We start from the raw sequence: 19,173 nt of genomic DNA on the forward strand, positions 1-19,173 counted from the left end.
CATGGTATTTAAATTATTTCTTTCTGGCTGCTTGCAGTATTTTCTCTTTAATCTGGTAGTTTTGGAATTTAGCTATTATATTCCATGGCATTTTCAATTTGGTATCTCTTTCAGGCGGGGAGAGGTGGATTCTTTCTATAGTTATTTTACCTTCTGGTTCTAGGATGTCAGGGCAGTTTTCCTTTATGATTTCCTGAAGGATATTGTCCAGGCTCTTTTTTTCATCATGATTTTCAGGTAGACCAATAACTTTTGTATTGTCTCTCCTGGATCGATTTTCCAGGTCAGTTGTTTTACGCATGAAATACTTTACATTTTCATCTATTTTTTCATTTTTTTGCTTCTGTTTCACTGATTCTTGCTCTCTCATAATCATTAGTTTCCATTTGTTCAATTCTAACTTTTAACATATTGTTTTCTTCTGTTAAATTTTGTACTTTCTTCTCCAATTGATCAATTGTATTTTTAAGGGATTTGTTTTCTTCAGTGTACTTTTTTTTTCCCAGTTGGCCAATTGTGTTTTTTAGGGACTTGTTTTCTTCAGTGTACTTTTTTTTCCAATTGGCCAATTGTACTTTTTAAGGACTCTTCTACCTCTCTCATTTGACTTTTAAAATCCTTCTTGAGTTCTTCTAAGAAGGCTTTTGGGGCTTCAGACCAGTTCATATTCCCTTTTGATGTTGCAGATTTGGGTTTGATGACAGTGTTGTCCTCTTCAGAATTTCTGTCTTGATCTTCACTCTTCTCATTATATGAATCTATCATACATTTCTTCTTACTCATGGTGTTTCTTTATTCCCTGGCCTTTAAAGAGAGGAACTTTAAAGGCTGGAACTTTTTGGCAACTCTAGGTTGCTTTCTTAAGCTCCTTTCAGATGAATGCTGTTGGGTGTTTACCTGCCTGGGGCCCTTTGTAGTGCTGCTTCCCTTATTTTTGCTGAGGCACTGGGAGACCCATTTTCTGTAGAATGCTAAGGCACTAGAATCTCCTCCTGGTGTGCTAAAGTGGGTCTTTCCACTAGCTGGCTGGGCGACTCCCATTCTGTACTTCTCCCCTTCCCCCAGGGTAAGAGGGGCCTTTCCCATTAATCCCTCTAGCTACCTGGGCTACTGCACTGCTGCACCCCATCTTTCTTCTGATTCAGCTGTTCCAGGGTTTTTTCTGGGGTGATATTTTCTGGGTTTTCAGAGGTTGATAGGGGAGAGTGAGAGTGACTACCTTTTTACTCCACCATCTTGGCTCCTGGAAACAGAAGTTTTCATCTTTCTTACTTTCTACCTCTGTGACCTTGGACCCATCACTTTATCTCTTCTGGGTCTCTTTTCTCATGTATAAAATGAGATATTTGGAGTAGAATACCTCTGAAGTTCCTTCAAGGTCCAAATGTAACTGAAGATAAAATGCCTTCCTCTCCTAGGTAGAAAAATGAATTATTGATGTAGAATGTGATATGTGCTATCAAACATGGTCAGTGTTTTGATTTGTTCCAATTAAACTGTATTTTTTTTGCTGTAAAGAAGCATTCAATTGGGGAATTATAGTAAAGTGAATATCATCAAACATTCAGAAAATAAATGAATATGGACATTTGAATGACATGAATCAAAGTTATCTGGGATGAGAAATCATGAATGGGTTGTGATGTGCTTTGAAGAAATAGATATTCACATTGATGAGATCACAGATTGAAGTAACATGTTCTAAAGAACAATTAACTATCAATTATATACATTACAGAAGATTCAATCAAGATGTCCTAAATAACAGTAAGTTAAATAAAAATAATGTATATTGTAATCTGAGAATAAATTATGATAACTCATGAACTAATGATAAATAAATTATATCTATTAAAACTAAACAGAATGATGTCTGGCAATACACACATACAAGATGATGTTCTCTCATTTGTGGTACTCTGTGTACTTTTAAATAATAAAACTACTTCTTTTAAGAGTATAGAACTGAAAATGCCCCACACAGAAGCTATATGATACAATTTTAAAACACAAGTTTCTGGAAAATAAAGATTTTGCTTTCAATGATAACCCAAGTTTTGCAAGCTCGAAGAGACCTTTAAAATCATGTAATTAAACTCACCCAGTTTTAAATGTGAGAAAATAGAGGTGAAATATGAGGAAATAGAGGTGAAGTGACTTGCCCATGGTCATAGAGCTTTTAATTGTCAGATCTCCTGGCTCCAAATATAACACTCCTTTCACTAAAGCAGGTCATCTCTTGACAGGAATTGCCAATAAACAGGAGCAGTCAGTTCTGAAATGATCTCAGGACCTCTACACTGGCATTTGGATTAAGTTTCTCTACTCAGGGTCCTGAGGAACATGAATGACCATTGTATTATTGACAAAGTAATACAGTATCTCTTGATGTGTCATGGATACTAAATAAACGTGTGGTCTTCCTCATGGAAATGGAGACTTTGGTGTTTATTCACCTTCTCTATTTTCATTATTTATTTTTGTTTTTATTTATGTTACCTATTTTTATCTTTGAGGGAGATCTCTAATTCACCTTTTTAAAACTTCACTAGTTCATTACTGTAATCTATTCCAAATTTTGATTTTCTGTAAATGTCTGATTCACACAAGAGACCTAGAATAAAGAGCTTAGATACTCATTTCCAATCTTGCCACTGACTTTCTGTGATTTTGGCTAAGTCAGGAAATCATTTGCACTTCAATTTCCTCTTCTAAAAATGGGGATAATAGTAATTGAATTGACCCTAATTGAAGATAAGATTGCCCCATGCTTAGTTAGATAGTGTCTGTCAATATTAAGGAAAGAAAAGAAATTTAAGACTTTCAATGTGTTGGAGGAAAGTGTTATATAATATTGGATACATTTTTAATTGTGGCAGTTCACTAAAAAGTAACTTCCAGATTATTCTTCATATTCAGGGATCCTTCCTATCTCCTCATGGTCAATTTCTCTTGAAGAGGATTACTATTTAACCTAATGTTACATTTATAAAATTGTCTCCCTTCTAGGTATCTCATAACTTAAAAAAAGAAAAAAAAGTAAACCTTTATCTATAGCCAAAATGACTAATTCTAATATTTACTCTAGGACAAGGGATTCTCTCTCTCTCTCTCTCTCTCTCTCTCTCTCTCTCTCTCTCTCTCTCTCTCTCTCTCTCTCTCTCTTTCTCCCATTTTATTCCTATCCTTCTTCGTGTGTGTGTGTGTGTGTGTGTGTGTGTGCACGCGCATGTGTGTATGATGGACCTTTTTGGTAGTTTATTGAAGACAATTACATTAAAAAATAGTTGGCATTTTTTTAAGTTCATGGTCTCTGCATCCATTTAAAAACCATTGCTATAAAGAAACAGTCAAAAGAAGGAAGATATCTCTAATGAAATTAGGGTGATTTTACACACACACACACACACACACACACACAATCCTCAGGTTGTGTGTGGGTATGTATGTGTGTATACATGCATGCATGTATATATGTACATGTATGTATACACATAAATATACCTATTTGTGTGTATATGCATATACATGTATGTATACATTTATACTTACATACACACAAATTGTAAGTGTATTTGCAATTTTCCCATGTACAGTACTGATGGAATAAAATATGTGGGTAGAGGTACCACATTTGTACTCCAAATAAGAGTCCAATTACTCTCATGTGAATTAAATTCTCATCAGTTCATTATCTGACTGCTTGAGGCCAGGTTTGCTTTGGTTGTTATTGTTGTTATTCCCTCTTGTGACCTACTGATAGATGCACCCTGCTCCCCTTCCAGCAATCACTGCTCTCCCAGGAAACATACAGATAAGATGCCCCACCTAAGAACCAGGGATGAATGGATGCATTCTTAGGAATAAACCATAACTCACACATGTGGACAATAAAGAAAGAATTTCAACTCTGTAAGCCCAGAGGCCATTTATTCCCATAATACTATAGTCATTTAAATTATAAAGCCCAACAATGTCTCCCAGGTATAATTTGCCCTTTCAAATAGAAGAAAATGATCAGGTTATAGCATTAGTATCAGGAGGTTCCTATAATTGACCTTTATAGGCCACTACCCTAACAAGGAAAAGAAAGAGTCCAATTATAATAATTACCTATTTCAGTTTTATGACAAGTACTCTTTTTTTTTCTCTTTGTCCTAACTCTACACATATTTGTGCTCCATTGTGCCATCATCCAAGTCACTGATAAACATGTTGAAGAGAAAATGGCCTAAGGTGGGGAGGTGTCTCAAGGTGCAGCCATTTTTTTTAAGAGGTGCAGTGCTCTGGGGTCTAATTCAGCATGTGCAGCAGGCACTCATCCAACTTAGTGGGATATGTGAAGTTTTACATGGCTTCAGAGACACTCTACTAGAAAGAATATCCCACTGGATGTTAATTCCCCAGTTGTTTCAATGTAGTCCTTCAATGAATCCCAAATGGAACCAATTAGGTGATCTTCCAGCCTATATCTCTTTATCTTGTCCATAAGGATATCATGGACTTGGGCAGTATCCCCTGGGAGCAATGTATCTTTGGCATTTCCCTGATATGTTATTAAAGTGTTGAAAGCCTAGTAAATGACCAGAGTATGGAGCTATTAAAAGAGGGAACTGGAGTAGATTGGAAGGAATTTAGGGAATCAAGATTGTAGTATGTCAATAAGATCTTCCCATTTCAGGTTAATATTAAGACATGGCCCGAAACCAACATAAATATGATTGATATGCCTTTCATCCTACACTTTCTCTCATAATGTTATTCTACCTGTAATCGTTCCCTAATCAACACATCTCCTGAAAATCTCCCTCATCATTCAAGCATTTCACAAATCTATCCCAGCCCAACATAATGTAAGCAGGCCCCTAGCCTTCCAATTCATAGCTGTTATTGTTTGTATTATAAACTAGGTTTCAACCATTTACTGCTTTTGGACATAGCTGTTATGGTGATAATTTATTGTTATTAATCTCATTAAAGTTTTGTCTGAATGCATATTAGGCAACATATAGTCATTGTTTTGCCTGCTTGGTACTTTCAAGCAGTAATTCATTACTTTACACAAATCAATATCATCCACTAAGGACACCCTACAGTCTCTCAATTGTCCTATAAAATAAATGTGTTTTACTTTCTCTCCCTCGGTCTCAGTCTCTTCGGGTCCACAGAATGCCTATGAGTATAGGTGGCAGTGTAACAATTGCTAAGTCTAAGAACCATGCCATCCACAACCAAACACAAAAATGGCATAGAGATGCCATCAAGGTCACAGAAAGATGAGTTTCTGAAAGCAGTTGACCCCCAAGTTTCTGAGAAAGCTGAGCTTTGCCAAGAAAAGCAACAAGAAGAGGCTGAAGGTGCTGCAGATAAACAATGTCAACACTATCAAAGCCTGAACAAAGACCATCAAGGCCCTGAGCACTGCATTCTCAAAGGCCAAGCTCCTCAGGTCCAGGATCCACAAAAACAATGGCTAGTACATCGGCCTCTAAATGATTAACAAACACTCAGGCCCCAGAGTTGGCCCCAAGCATCCAGGCCCTAGAATCACAAAGCCCAACTCCAAGGTTGCCAGAACCACTAAGCCCAAGACTGCCAAGCCTACTGAGCCCAACATCTCAAAGTCTGACACTAAGGTTTCCAAGTCTGAAACCAAGGCCACCAAGTCTGAAGCCAAGCTTACCAAGACTGATTCCAAGATTGCTGTAATTCCAAGGTTCCCAAGCCCAGTTATTCCAAGGCTGCTAAGCTTACTGAGGAGTTCACCAACCCTAAAGCAGCCAATTCTAAGGATGGTGAGACTAAGGCTGCCACTCTCAAGTCTTCAAAGTAGATGCTTCAGGCCAGAAGAATTTGTTTAACCCCTAAACCACTAGTTTTTTTTCTTAGCCAAGATATAATTACTCACTATTTTGTACAAATAAGAGAAATGGTGAGTCACAAGAAAAACTAAAATAAATTAATTTCTTTCTAATTTGTTTCTATATTTTTCACCTTATCCTATTTTACTACATGTTCCTGATCCCTCTCATCCACACTCTTTTGGCACGTATATTTTATTTCACTCACATAAATGTTTCTATTTGTTTCTTGATAATAGAATTATTATCCTAAATTGGACTATGCTTTTTACCCCAATTTCCTTTCACTTTTCCTCCTTTTCAATACTGTTCAAGATGCACCTATATCAGGAAACCTTAAAGAACCCATTTGACTTCAAATAGCCCAATCATTCCAGTGTCCCATTAGTTATTTTTTGTCATTTATGAACAATTGTGTCTTTATTTAAGTATAAACTTTCCTTTTCTTTCCTTTTGAGATTGGAAGCTCTGTGGAGTAGGATAGTACATTTTCTTAATTCCTTCATAATGACACTGATCATCAAGCACTGTGTTTTGCATTCATGAGGCCATCATAGCTTACCTGTAGTACTTTATGGTTTTTAAAGGACTTTTCGAAACACTAGCTTATTCAATCCTCACAACAATATTATGAGCTAGATAGGATAAAAACAATTATTCTGATTTTATAAAAAGAGAAACTGTGACTCAAGTAATTTGAATAGCCGTCCCAAAGTCACACTGCAAATAATTTGCAAAGCTAAGATTCAAATCCAAGTGTTATGACTCAGAATACATGGCACTTCCCACTACTCTCCAATGAATTTAATATCTCAGATTTATATAAAGACTTAAAGTTTAAAAAAATGCTTTACTACAAATTCATATGAAGTAGATAATGCAAGTGTTTATTTCTATTTTAAAGACCAAGAAATTGAGGCTCAGAGATGCCAAATAAATTGCCTGTGGTTATGCAACTAGTATAAATGTAACAGCCAGTAGACAATCTGTGGGGCAAGCTAAATGGTGCAGTAGATAGAGTAGTGGGCCTGAAATCAGAAAGACTCATGCTCATGAATTCAAATCCAGCCTTAGACACTTATTAGCTGTGTGATCCTGGCCAAATCACTTAACTCTGTTTGCCTCAATTTTTCTATCTGTGAAATGAGCTGGAATAACCACTCCAGCTCAAATATATATGTGTATGTACATACACACACACACACACACACACACACACACACACACACACATATATGAGTTTCTATTATGTTTAAAATTATTATCCAATTAGCTACTTACACATTGTGGTGATCATGAAAAATATACTTGTTTATGTAACTTATATTTATATAATCAAGCTCTTCCTGACTATTATTTCTTCTATATATTATTTAGACATCTATAATCAATAGATGTCAATAAGGAAAAGGAAGAAACAAAAAAAAACATTCTGACAATGACTGATTGAATAATCTTGCTTAATAATACTTTCCTTTCATGAACCCAAAGCAATAAGATATATGGCACATGTCCAAAGAGATCACTCTCCCCACTCCCACTTACATTGGTGCCAGAAGTTGATTGACTAGGTTGAGGTTTATAGTATTGTCACTTACAATGACCCTGCTCCCATTGTGTTCTCCATTGTGGCCAACCAGTAGAATTCTATTCACTTTAAAAAAAAGGAATTTCTATGATGGCATAGTAAAAATATAAGCTATAAAACATTACTCCAAAACTTGAAATATGGTGAGGGCACTTGTACCCAAAAGGTCAAGGGGAGACTCAAATGTAAATTTTGAATGTAAGGTGCCACATATGTAGAGACAGTATGTGGCCCTGGAGTTCATTTTCCCTGTTTATGTAATCCTCGTGAAGTTTTCCTTAGAAATAGCTTTCCTGACATCTGAGAATTGGGAACTTTCTGGAGTCCATAGCCTGTGATCACAATCTCAAAACCTGTCACATTTCCCAAGGACCTGCCTTTCTTACTTTGTTCTCAGGTGATTCCTCTGTTATTGGCCACTACTATTCCAAGAGAATTTGCTACTAGCTCTCATTGACAGTGAAACTTCTGGTGGTGATGTGAAATTCCTGATCACTTTGTAAATCTCTTGGAATACACATTCGAGTAAGATCAGAGAAACTGAGCAATAGGGCAATTTCCCTCTCACCTGGACTCTCATAGTAGGTCTTGCTCACTCACCACCAAGAAGAAAAATAATTAAGAGGGTCAATTAAAAGTTAGATCACTCCTTTTTAAATGCAGATTTTGTTCTCAGTTAGCAATAAACTAGCGACTGGGCATTTCAGTTCCTTAGCAAAGCATAAGATTCTTAATCACAACATAGTACCAGCTCCCCTTAGTCATCCATGTCTGGAATTAGACTCACTAAGTCTTCATGTGTTGAATTCAAACTAGATAAGGTCAATCCAAACACATTCTCTATAAAGCCACCTAAAAGAGCAAATGTGATCACATTCTAGAAACTAGGACCTCATTAGCTGGTTTCCCCATCATCTTCATTAAAGATGTAACAAATAAAGAAAAAGAATAATCTAAAAGAGGGGAAATGAAAGAAACCTTTACAAGGAAAATAAGCAAAGAAATTCAACAAATTATTAAACCCAAATAACTTATTTATATAAGGAAGAAGTAATATGGGGAAAAATAATGTTATTTATCATAACTCTGATTGCATTCCCAGAAATGTTATTAAAATGACTATCAGTATCCCACAAAATGGTTGAAAAGCTTAATAAAAGGATTAAAGAAAGAAGAGCATAGGAATGAAAGAATAGTTCTTAAAAATATTTTGGAAAGAAAACTCAATGTTTAAAAGCAAAAGAAAATGTTATATCATTTTGAGTACTCTGTAAAAGAGAATGCCAAAAAATTCAGAAATGCACCCATGAATTGACAAATACTGGACCAAAGTCAAAAGAAAGAAAACTTGGAAGAATTCAAATGAATAATTACTAAAAAAAAAAAAATTAGCTACAATTATATAGTGCTATAATGTTTGCAAGTATTTTCACATTTGATGCTTACAACAATCCTGGGGGGTAGGCACTAGTATTATCCCTATTTTACATGAGGAACTTGATCCAGACAGAAGTGAAGTGATTTGCTCAGGGACACCCAGCTAGTAAGTATCTGAGGTCAGATTTTAATTCAGGTCTTCTTGACTCTAAGTTCAATACTCTATCCAATGAGCTACCTAACCACCTACCTATAACAAAAAAAATGACCTCAAAAATAGAATGTGGTGAATGAATATGATGAGAATTAGTAGTTTCCTAGGGGACCACAACAACAACAAAATGAAATATAAAGCTCTAATGAAGGAAATCATAAAAGAATTTGTAGAAATGCTGGAAGCAGAGGACAGAGTATGAAAGCATCCTCTCACCTGTTCCTCTCAAGCCACATTCCGGTGTTTTAACAAAAAATGCTGACCTGATGTGAAAAAAAAGAAAAGGAGAAAGAAGACGTCTTTGAAAATTACACATTGAAATATCATATACATAAATGTGCTTTATGTGTTTGTGTGTATGTCAAAATGCACAAAGATACAGCTGATAAGTGAAATAGGTAGGTTTGAAATTTTGGTACACCTCAGTAGGGAGTAAGGAGTATACCATGTTGGTACCTCCATCAGCTTAGAAGAGGGGTTGGGAAGGTAGGATGCAGAATTACTGAGACAGAGCTATCTCTCCTCCAGTCTCTAAGTGTGGTACAGGGCTAGAACTATATCTTTCTGCTACTCAAATATCTTTTGCTTAATGGTATGAGTCTGGGATCAAATGAAAAACCTCTTCCCTGATCACTGTCAAGGAAGTAGGTAGCCTTTCACTTGCAATTGCTAGCTTAGTCCTTACCCACCAAATTCTGGTTATACAAAAGACTCTCAAGATTGATGGAATCCATAGGATGATAGCAATGAATATTGATATAAATAAAGAGGCATGGCACAGTGGGTAGAGAGCTGGACCTGGAATCAGGAAGACTTCAGAGCACATCTGGCTTGAGATATTTCCTGGCTCTACTACTCTGGGTAAGACATTTAACCTTTTCCTGTTGCAGTTCCCCCATCAATAACAATGGTGATAATAATAGCAACTATCTCCCAGAGTTTTGTTAAGAAAAAAAATGACATATTTTAAGTGCTTTGTAATTTTAAAACATTATATAAATGCTAGCTATAAAATATTACTTGAAGTATTCCAAGAGAGAAAAAAAGAGAATAACTAGATAAAATCTTTATCAAAGAAAGCAATAAATAGTAATTGGAGAAGTGTGAATATGTCAAAAAATACACAAGAGCACACAAATTCTTCAACTGAAAGCAAAAAAGGATACAGCTCAAATCAGGACTTTCTCACCAAGGAATTATTGTTCTCAGTATTCTCTGGGACAGCTGATACTGGAAAACACAATGATGATAGAAGAATTGAGTAGAAGTGGGTTTATATACACTTAAAAAGGAAAGCAACCCTGACTTGATAGAGATATATAGTTTTGGGGTTTTTTGGAGGGGAGAGTTCTCTCCTCTTCTACAATTTCAAAAGTGGAAATTCTCACTTTAAATCATTTTTAAGTATATAACTTGAAATAAATGAATAAGTCTGACAAGAACTCATGGGGGAGTGGCTTTCACACATCAAAGAAAACCATTCCAAATCATGCATAAACACTTACCAATTATAAGAAATTAAAGAAAATATAATAATGTATTCTAAAAATAATAGGGAATTATATAACATCACTTAATAACATAATCTACATGGTTAACTTTAACTGTCAATAAAAAATTAAAGAGATAGATTTTCAGGAGAGATGAATTTGAACCACTCTTATTGAGACTCAGAAGTTTAAAAATCATTTGACTTGAAATGCAGTCAAACAACAGAAGAAGAAGAAGAACAAGAAGAAGAAGAAGAAGAAGAACAAGAAGAAGAAGAAGAACAAGAAGAAGATGACGACAAAGAAGAAAGGAATTGTTGAGGGGCAATGCATATATTATGAAATAAAACAAAAAGAAAAAATAATAACAATATTTCCATGCTATAAAGAGACAAACCTAGAAAAAATAGCAGTCTCTTCTTATCTGAGGGTGATTTAGTACACAGGGAGCATACCCCATAGCTGTATTAGGTCTAGGGGGTGCTCAGAGAGGACTAGCACCTCTGGTGTGAGGGCATGCTGAGTCCTTTTCAGAGTTGCTCATTTACCTTTGTTTCCACCTGTCACCTAGCTCTCACATATAGCTCCAAGAAGCTGTAGCATGCACAGTGGCCATACCCTCGTAAAACTGTCTTAGTTGAAGGGCTAAACAGTACTGACGATAACTCACAGGCCTCAAACCCATCAATGAGTTAGGAGGACGTCTACACCAACCACGTGAAGACTTTTTCCAGCAGAATGGAAAGATGAGAGCAATTTGTTTCAACAGTGTTGAAGGCAGCTGAAGCAGGCACTTGTGGAATGCTAAGAGCTTTTTCTAACATTGAAGATGCCAAGATCATCCACTGCATCCTATGCCATTGACTTATATCTTGCCACTGGACTTTAATTAGAGAGCGAGACTGACAACTTTGTGCAACTCTGCCCCACTTAAATCCAATTCACACAAAAGTCGAGACATCACCCCATACTGTCATTGGTCCTCTTCAAAAACAAAGGATAAACAACAACAATATATAGAGAACCTCTAAGGTTAAAACCCAAGAAATGAGGATCAAAAAAAAAAAAAACAACCCAGTAGCTTTCAGCAGGGAAAGATTGGAGGAAAGTGGGGAGAAATGAGATAATATTCCTTTTTAATAGAGAACATGTTTGGGGTGGTGTGGGGGTGGCTTTTATTCTAATAATGACAAAAAAGTAGTAGAAATATGATAGAGAAGGGAGTAAGAAAATCCTCAGTCACTCACATTTGAGTTGGGGAAGTGAGAAGACAAGGTCTCTGTCTTATTGAAGTTACAATTTGTTTTCAGAATAATTACAGGAACAAAGCTGTTGGTAGAGACATATTAGTTCAACTCTTCTGAAAGAAAAAAAATAATTGTATGAGAATAAATACTAAATTGTACAAATCCTTTGAAAAAGTGATCTATTGTATTTGTTTTTCAAAGAGGTCAGTAAAAGAAAGGTAATATACATATATACATATACACATGCATGTGTATACATACATATATGTCATGTACTGTGTGTGATAGGGAAACATGGCACATATGTATCTATTAATAAGCTAAGTAAAGGCTGAACATATCCATCCGATAACAAGCTGGGGAATGGCATATGAAATTGGTATGACCCTGTAGCCAAGGCCAGAAATGTAAAATTCAGAGTAACATGTGAGGACATAAGAATTGTTGAAGAGTGAGGAAGACAGAAATCAAAAAGTAATGGAGATGAAGCCAACACTAAAAGTAAACAAAGTTTAAGTTAAAAATAATGGATAATTTCCTCTCCTGCCTACCTTTTCAAAACATTAAACTATAAAAAGGGAAAGTTATATATCATTTACTATCACTATTTTGGTAGGTTAGATCTCCTTTTTTATGAAATAGTACAACGTGGAGGCATGATATTTATTGGAAAGAGGCTGGTTTTCAAGATAATCATTGCTACTCAGACCCTGTGGTTTAGACACCTAACTTTCTACTGTTTTGATCTTTCCAGAGATCAAAGGCTCTTCATATATGTTAGTAGCTACAGTGCAATCAATCTCACAAACTTGCCTAGCTGTCAACACAATGTGAATTCAGAATTTTTCTTTACTTAAAAAAAAATCATTATTTCTTTTATTTCAGTCTTGCATTAACTTTCCTAAGATTAAAAGGGCTAAAAATTTGGTTGAGTCTGAAGTAGTTTATTTCATTATATAGTGTTCAACAACTTATAAGACATTCACATAGGGGATAGGGTCTGGAACTGTGAATTTATTCATATAGATATGACCAAGTTGGGGAAACTCTAATCCAATGTAGGTCAGTAGTCTCAGCCATAGTCTTGGAGGTATGCATACAGTATGTAGAACAGAGGTTCTTCCCTCAGAATCTATAGAACCCTATGGTGCCTATTAATAGATATTTGAGGGGTGGGGGATTTTGAGAAGGTAGATGGAAGAAAAAAAAGTCTAACTGATTTTTTTTCTTTTTTTTTCAATTGTTAAAAACAAAATATTCCAGAAAGGAAAAAAAAGAGTAAATCAAACACACACAAACACACACACACACACACACACACACACACACACACACATAAACATGCCTGCAAAACACATACAAAAACCTTTAGAAAACCTGCCTAAGTTAAGTGACTTGCTTTTGGTCAAGGGCCAGAATATGTGAGAGGAAAAAATTGAGCCCTGGTCTTCCTGGCTTTTAGGCTGGCTTTGAGAATTTTATCCTGTAATTCCATAGTATTTTTTATTATCCCCAAAATCTTCATGAAATCAGATATATAAGAAAACAGAATACCTAAAATGTAATCTTGGCCCTTACAACCTAACTCACTCAGTATCCCCATATATAAGAAGGGGGAAGCATTATTACACTCTTGTCTGATTCTTCATGATGTCATGAAAGTGACCCTAAATTCTTGAAGTTTTTGCTAGTGAATCATAAGCTATGGAATCAAGGAGGTCTTACTAAGCTATAAAATCTTCAAGTGAAGATCTGATGCTACAGTTTCATTTAAAGACAAACACAGATACAATCAAAGGGTTTCATCCCTAGAATGTTGATTTCTAGCAATTGAATACCCATTATCTATGTGTTCTCATAGATCATATATGTATGCACACATACATGCATATATATACATACATACATACATATATATACATATATATATGTCACAGGTGCTATAAAAAAAATCTTCTAAGGAGTAGAGGAGTTATAAATATGGGTAGAGCAATTTCCCAAAGTAACGAAATCTCAAAACTTTTTAAATGAAGCAACTCCCCTACCATTTGCACAGACACATGCTTAGTAAAAACAAAAATGACAATAATATTGTGTTTATTTTGAGAGAGACATCATAGTATAGTGGATAGAGAGTAGGCCTCAAAGGTAGAAAGATAGAGGTTCTAATCTTGCTTTTAAGAAATATTCACTGTGGACCCTGGACAAAGCATTTAAATTCTCAGTTTCCCAAGCAAATCTCTAATATAAAGTTGTACAGAAAGTATAGACCTGAAATGATAGAATTTACTCATCTAGAAGCTCCCTATGGCAATGAAATGAAAGTCTGGCTATTTATTAAAAATTAGAAAATATTAGAAATTTATTCATTTAAATACAATTGTGCAAGTCAAGACATCACCCTTTGATGTCTTTGGTCCTCTTTGAAAATGAAGGATGAACATGCCATTCACTAAATGAGTGCAAATTTCCCAGTTCTATTGAATGAAACAGAAAACCTATGATACTGAAATCACACATGTAGACAACTACTTTTCTGCCATGTTGAATGCTGGTCATACTTTAGCTTTAAAGGAAGTAAATATCATTTTGTAAGGACAACATTACTTTAAAAAAAAAAGATTTTACCACAAAAGACCTTCTTAAATTGCATATTTTCCCCAAAGGGTTGTATGGGAAATGAGAGAGGATCTCCATTCTTAAATTCTTATTACTAAAATTGCATATTTCTAATAAAACCTACTTTACACCAATGAATTTTATTTGTTGGATTATGATGTAAAATGAATCATGAATATACATTTCTAATGTAGGAATAAATTTCAATAATTTCTAAAATTACGTCTCCTTTATTACCCAAGTATCATGTAAAAATGTAAACTGCAGTGAGTAAATCATTAAGAAAAATAGACCACATTTGGCTGAACAACTATTATTTAAATTTACTGCCAATAAAATAGTTGTATTGTTGTACTGTAAAATTAACTGATGGTCAGTTAATCTAAAGGCTTTGCAGATGGAAAATGAAAATGACTAAACCTAAAAACTCTATTTACATGATAATCAAGGACTAACAAACTTTGATAAAGGAAAAAAAATAGTGGATAGTCAAACTTCCATTTTTGCTAGAAAATTCTGTGCATTAAAAAAGCTTCAGGAAAATGCATGAATAAATAAATCATGAAAACCAACCAAACAACAAATAAACAACAAAAAAGAAAACTTTAGGACAATAGCTCTTCTCGTAGTTATTATTGGTGCTTTCATTAATATCATAATCATCAACCTCCTCCTCCTCATCATCATCCTCATTCTCATCATCATCATCATCATCATCATTATTTGTGCTTTTAATCTATAGCCTACATTCCAGGAGCTGGAGACCTCTGAGACTATATACATTCCCTTCATTTTATAGATGGTGGAACTGAAGCATGAAGATCTGAATTAAATGGGTCAGCACAGTCTAGAACTCAGAACTTTTGACTTCTGAGTTTATTATTCTTTCTACTTCACCTTAATCTAGTTCTCCTTGGTTTTATATGTTTCTATTCCCTTTATCCCCTTACTGTTCTTAAATATAAACTACTGGAACCCCTCATTCTCCTGCTAAAATTTATTTTAGCTGGGTGACACCTTAATTTGTAGGTGTAAATTGGGATTTAAATGGTAACTTTTGTATAAATATCTTTCTACAAATGTTCAAAGTTAACAGATCATGTTTCCAAAACTATTACCTAATAATGTTTCTTTATTTTTCTGTGTGCGTGTGTGCGTGTGTGTGTGTGTGTGTGTAACATTAGTTACAATATAACATAATACGTGGAGAACTGTCACTTGAGAAGGCCTGGGCTCCTTTTTTGCCTTTGACTGATATGGAATAAATATGTTTCAAGTCATTTAATTTCTCAATGGCTTCAGGTGAATGAAGATTGGCTTTATATGCACTGCAGAACAGAAGCCAATTTTCATTGGTAGGAATAATTTGCTAAGGGAAGTTCCTAATGATATTGAAATCACTGGTCTAGGAAAGAAGGAAGGAATGTAGGAAGGAAAGAAAGAAAGAAAGAGAAAAAAGAAAGAGAGAAAGAAAGAAAGAAAGAAAGAAAGAAAGAAAGAAAGAAAGAAAGAAAGAAAGAAAGAAAGCAAGCCCTGATGCTTAGCAATCTCTGTGACACCAAGGTAGCATGTTTTCCTTATTCTTTTCTGCTACAGAATGGTACTGATTAATTGTGTCTTCTAAGCAAGTCTAAAAAGCTGTAAAAGCCCAATGTGTACACTAAGGTGAGGCTGCTACCTGACTGAGCTGTCTCCTTTAGTGCACTAATACAGCTTTTTTTTTTCCTTTCAGTTTGACAACTCATTTTGACCCCTCACCCCTCACCCCAGACTAAGAGACTTGATAAAAAGTAAAATTTTACCTGGTCTCCTATGGAATCCATGACGGGCAACTCACAAAGGATGAAACCACAGTGTTTATTTCAGCTGAGCAGAACTAAAGGAGATAGTATTATATTATGAGAAAAAGGAAATCTTAATGTGTTGAAGTGAAATTAAACTTAGCAAAGAAACCTTGTCATTAATATCCTGGAAAGTATAAGGGAATAGTCTTATTGCTATCACCCAAAGTCTCCTTGGCCTTTAATCAAATGTGTTTTAATGTCTCTATTATTGTATTATAATGTCAGATTATTTATATGTGTGTACACATACACACACAAACATATATAGACACATATGTCATGATTGTGTTGTGCATTGTGTAAACATGATGTGTAAACGTAATGCACAACAGCCATGTTACATGTAAATATATTATCTATATATGTACAGCTCTACAAATAATACAATACAACATACAATACAATACAATATACAAATACATATACATAAGCATATATTGATGCATATATGTGCTTTTAGGATAAGAACTGGACTTGTGATTTCACTGACATAGGAAACTCCTTCATGGAGAAACTTCCTCAACCAAAGTTGGTCAGCACCATCTTTTCAATTTATAGACATAGTAAGTCTCCCAGAGCAAGGAGAGGTTAAGTGAGTTGACTAGTGGGTGGGTCTGTCTCTCTGTTTCCCTCTGTCCCTCTATCTCTCTTTGTCTCTCTCTCTCTGTGTCTTTCTGTCTCTGTTTCTCTGTTTCTGTCTCTGTTTCTTTCTGTCTCTCAATCTAGACTCTCTGTCTCTCTCTTTGTCTCTCTCTCTCTCCCTCCTTCACTTCCTTCCTCTCCCCTCTTCCTGCCTCTCTTCCTCTTTCTCTCTCCTTTGTCTATCTTTTTATGCATGACTATGTATATGTATAAATGGAAAACTATAAAGATATTAAATGTATCTGTTGTGAGAATCTAAGTTTCTTGGGAGTAGAAATAGTTTCATGTTTATATTTTTTATTCCCAGCATTTAGCACAGTGCCTGCCAAACAATAAGTCCTTAATTTTAAAAAAAATGTTGATTAAATGTCACACTAGTAAGTACAGGAAAAAACATGTAAATAGAAATGTATATGTAGACATGTATGATCAGTAACACATGCATATCTATTTTCATATCTATATCTCTTTCTATATTCACCTCTGTTTAGCTATATGACCAAATCATCTATAATAATCTTTCCGACGAAAGTTTATTTCCCTGCATTTAGTGGCATAACAATAGATTCATTTGTTATTTTGGTTGTGTCAAATAAACAGTATTTCAATTCTATATTGGGTCTGGGATATGTTATTATTTCTAATACTGCTTCTACAGGGAAAAGTGTCTTTCAACTTCAAAATGAATGATTTATGAATTAACCTTTAATAAAGAAACGATTCTAAAGCAGAGGATTTCTGCAGTAAACCAGAAATTACAGTTATAATTAAAAAGAGTTTAATCTTATCCATACTAATAGGGTTAGAAGAAATACTGGTGATCAACATTAATAGGAAATTTTCAAACATAACATTTTGATACAGAATATACATTATAATGTTTTCATTTTTCTGTAATTAGTTGTCATGCTTGATACTACAGTTACATTGGCATATTGGAGTTATCAGACTTTTAATTTCATGTTATTAGGAACATCTTTATGATGGAAATTACTGCTGGAAAGTATCTTCAAAAGTATAATCTAACTGAGTAACAACACACTGACATATATCACAGGTTTCCATGCTTACTTGTCCTCAAAACTGCCAAAGAAATGAATTTGATATACGTTCATTTCAATCTGCCCCTGAGTACCAATGTGTGAGTAGTTTAATATTCTTACATAATATAATGAATATTCAGCAACAATTAAGTCTATTTAAAAAATCATTTCAATTAATCCCTTTGGATTATCTCTGGAGGAAATATTACTTTTAAATAGTTTTTATTGTTTTCATTTCCTTTCTTTTTTTATTAAAATTCTACTCATGGATTGAAATATTTAATGTTCTTCATAGAGTAAATTTTGAAAAAAAATCATGTTTAGGAATTCTAATGGTCTGTTCATTAAAATAATAATAATAAATTAAATTAAGAATATTAGGATGGCTTCAGTCAAGAGGAAGAGAAATGTGACTGAAGTCAATTTCAGTGACACGTAAAATTCCCTAAGTGGTGATAATATAAGACAAGACCAATACTTAGGTCTCATGTCCTGAAATTAATAAAATCTAGGCCATGAAAGCTGCAACATAAACTTGGACTGTGAAATGAACTAGTCCAGCTCCCTTGATATTCTAGCAAACCACACAGAGAACAGACAACAACAAGGCATGACTTGACTTTATTAAGTTTCTGCCCTTCCTGGCTATCAAAAACAAAATAAAACACAGCACAACATACTGGAGGTAGAAATACTGGAAAGCAGACCAAAAAGGAGAATAATAACTTAGAATCTTTAACTTAATCTCAGAACATAATAGCATGTCAAAAGTAGACAGCTTCAAACACATCTCTAGGGTATGGAGTACAAGGTATCAATTCAAGTAGATTGGATCTTTCTGCTCTCACATATCAATCATCATCACGTTGAGAGTACTGTCCATTTCCTATAGTGAACCTAAACAACAATGGGGAATTTTCATAAGCATTTATCTCCTTTCCCCGTATGAGTGTCCTTTTTGTCCTGATCCATATCTGTCCACTGGTCCCAGATGGCTCCAGAGGAGAAAATGAGGCTGGTGACTTTGGACGATCGTACTTCATTTAAATGCAATTTGCTTGCATGTCATGGCATCACCTCCCTGATGTCATGGTCCTCTTAGAGAAGGAAGGACAAACAGCAACTTTCATGAATAGAGAAAGAGCTGTCCACTATGGACCAAACTTTCTCTTAAACACTTCCTTCCTTCCTTCCTTCCTCCCTTCCTTCCTTCCTTCCTTCCTTCCTTTCTTCCTTCCTTCCTTTCTT

The 19,173-nt window shown here is 34.9% G+C and overlaps 1 pseudogene; it reads left to right on the forward strand.

Annotated features, from left to right (window-relative positions):
* The first annotated feature begins 5,169 nt into the window (after positions 1 to 5,169).
* Positions 5,170 to 5,833, forward strand: LOC114053162 (annotated as a pseudogene).
* The last annotated feature ends 13,340 nt before the right edge of the window (positions 5,834 to 19,173 follow it).

The sequence above is a fragment of the Vombatus ursinus genome, unplaced genomic scaffold (assembly GCF_900497805.2).
Source record: "Vombatus ursinus unplaced genomic scaffold, bare-nosed wombat genome assembly UNPS02014810.1, whole genome shotgun sequence".
Lineage (NCBI taxonomy): Eukaryota > Metazoa > Chordata > Mammalia > Diprotodontia > Vombatidae > Vombatus > Vombatus ursinus.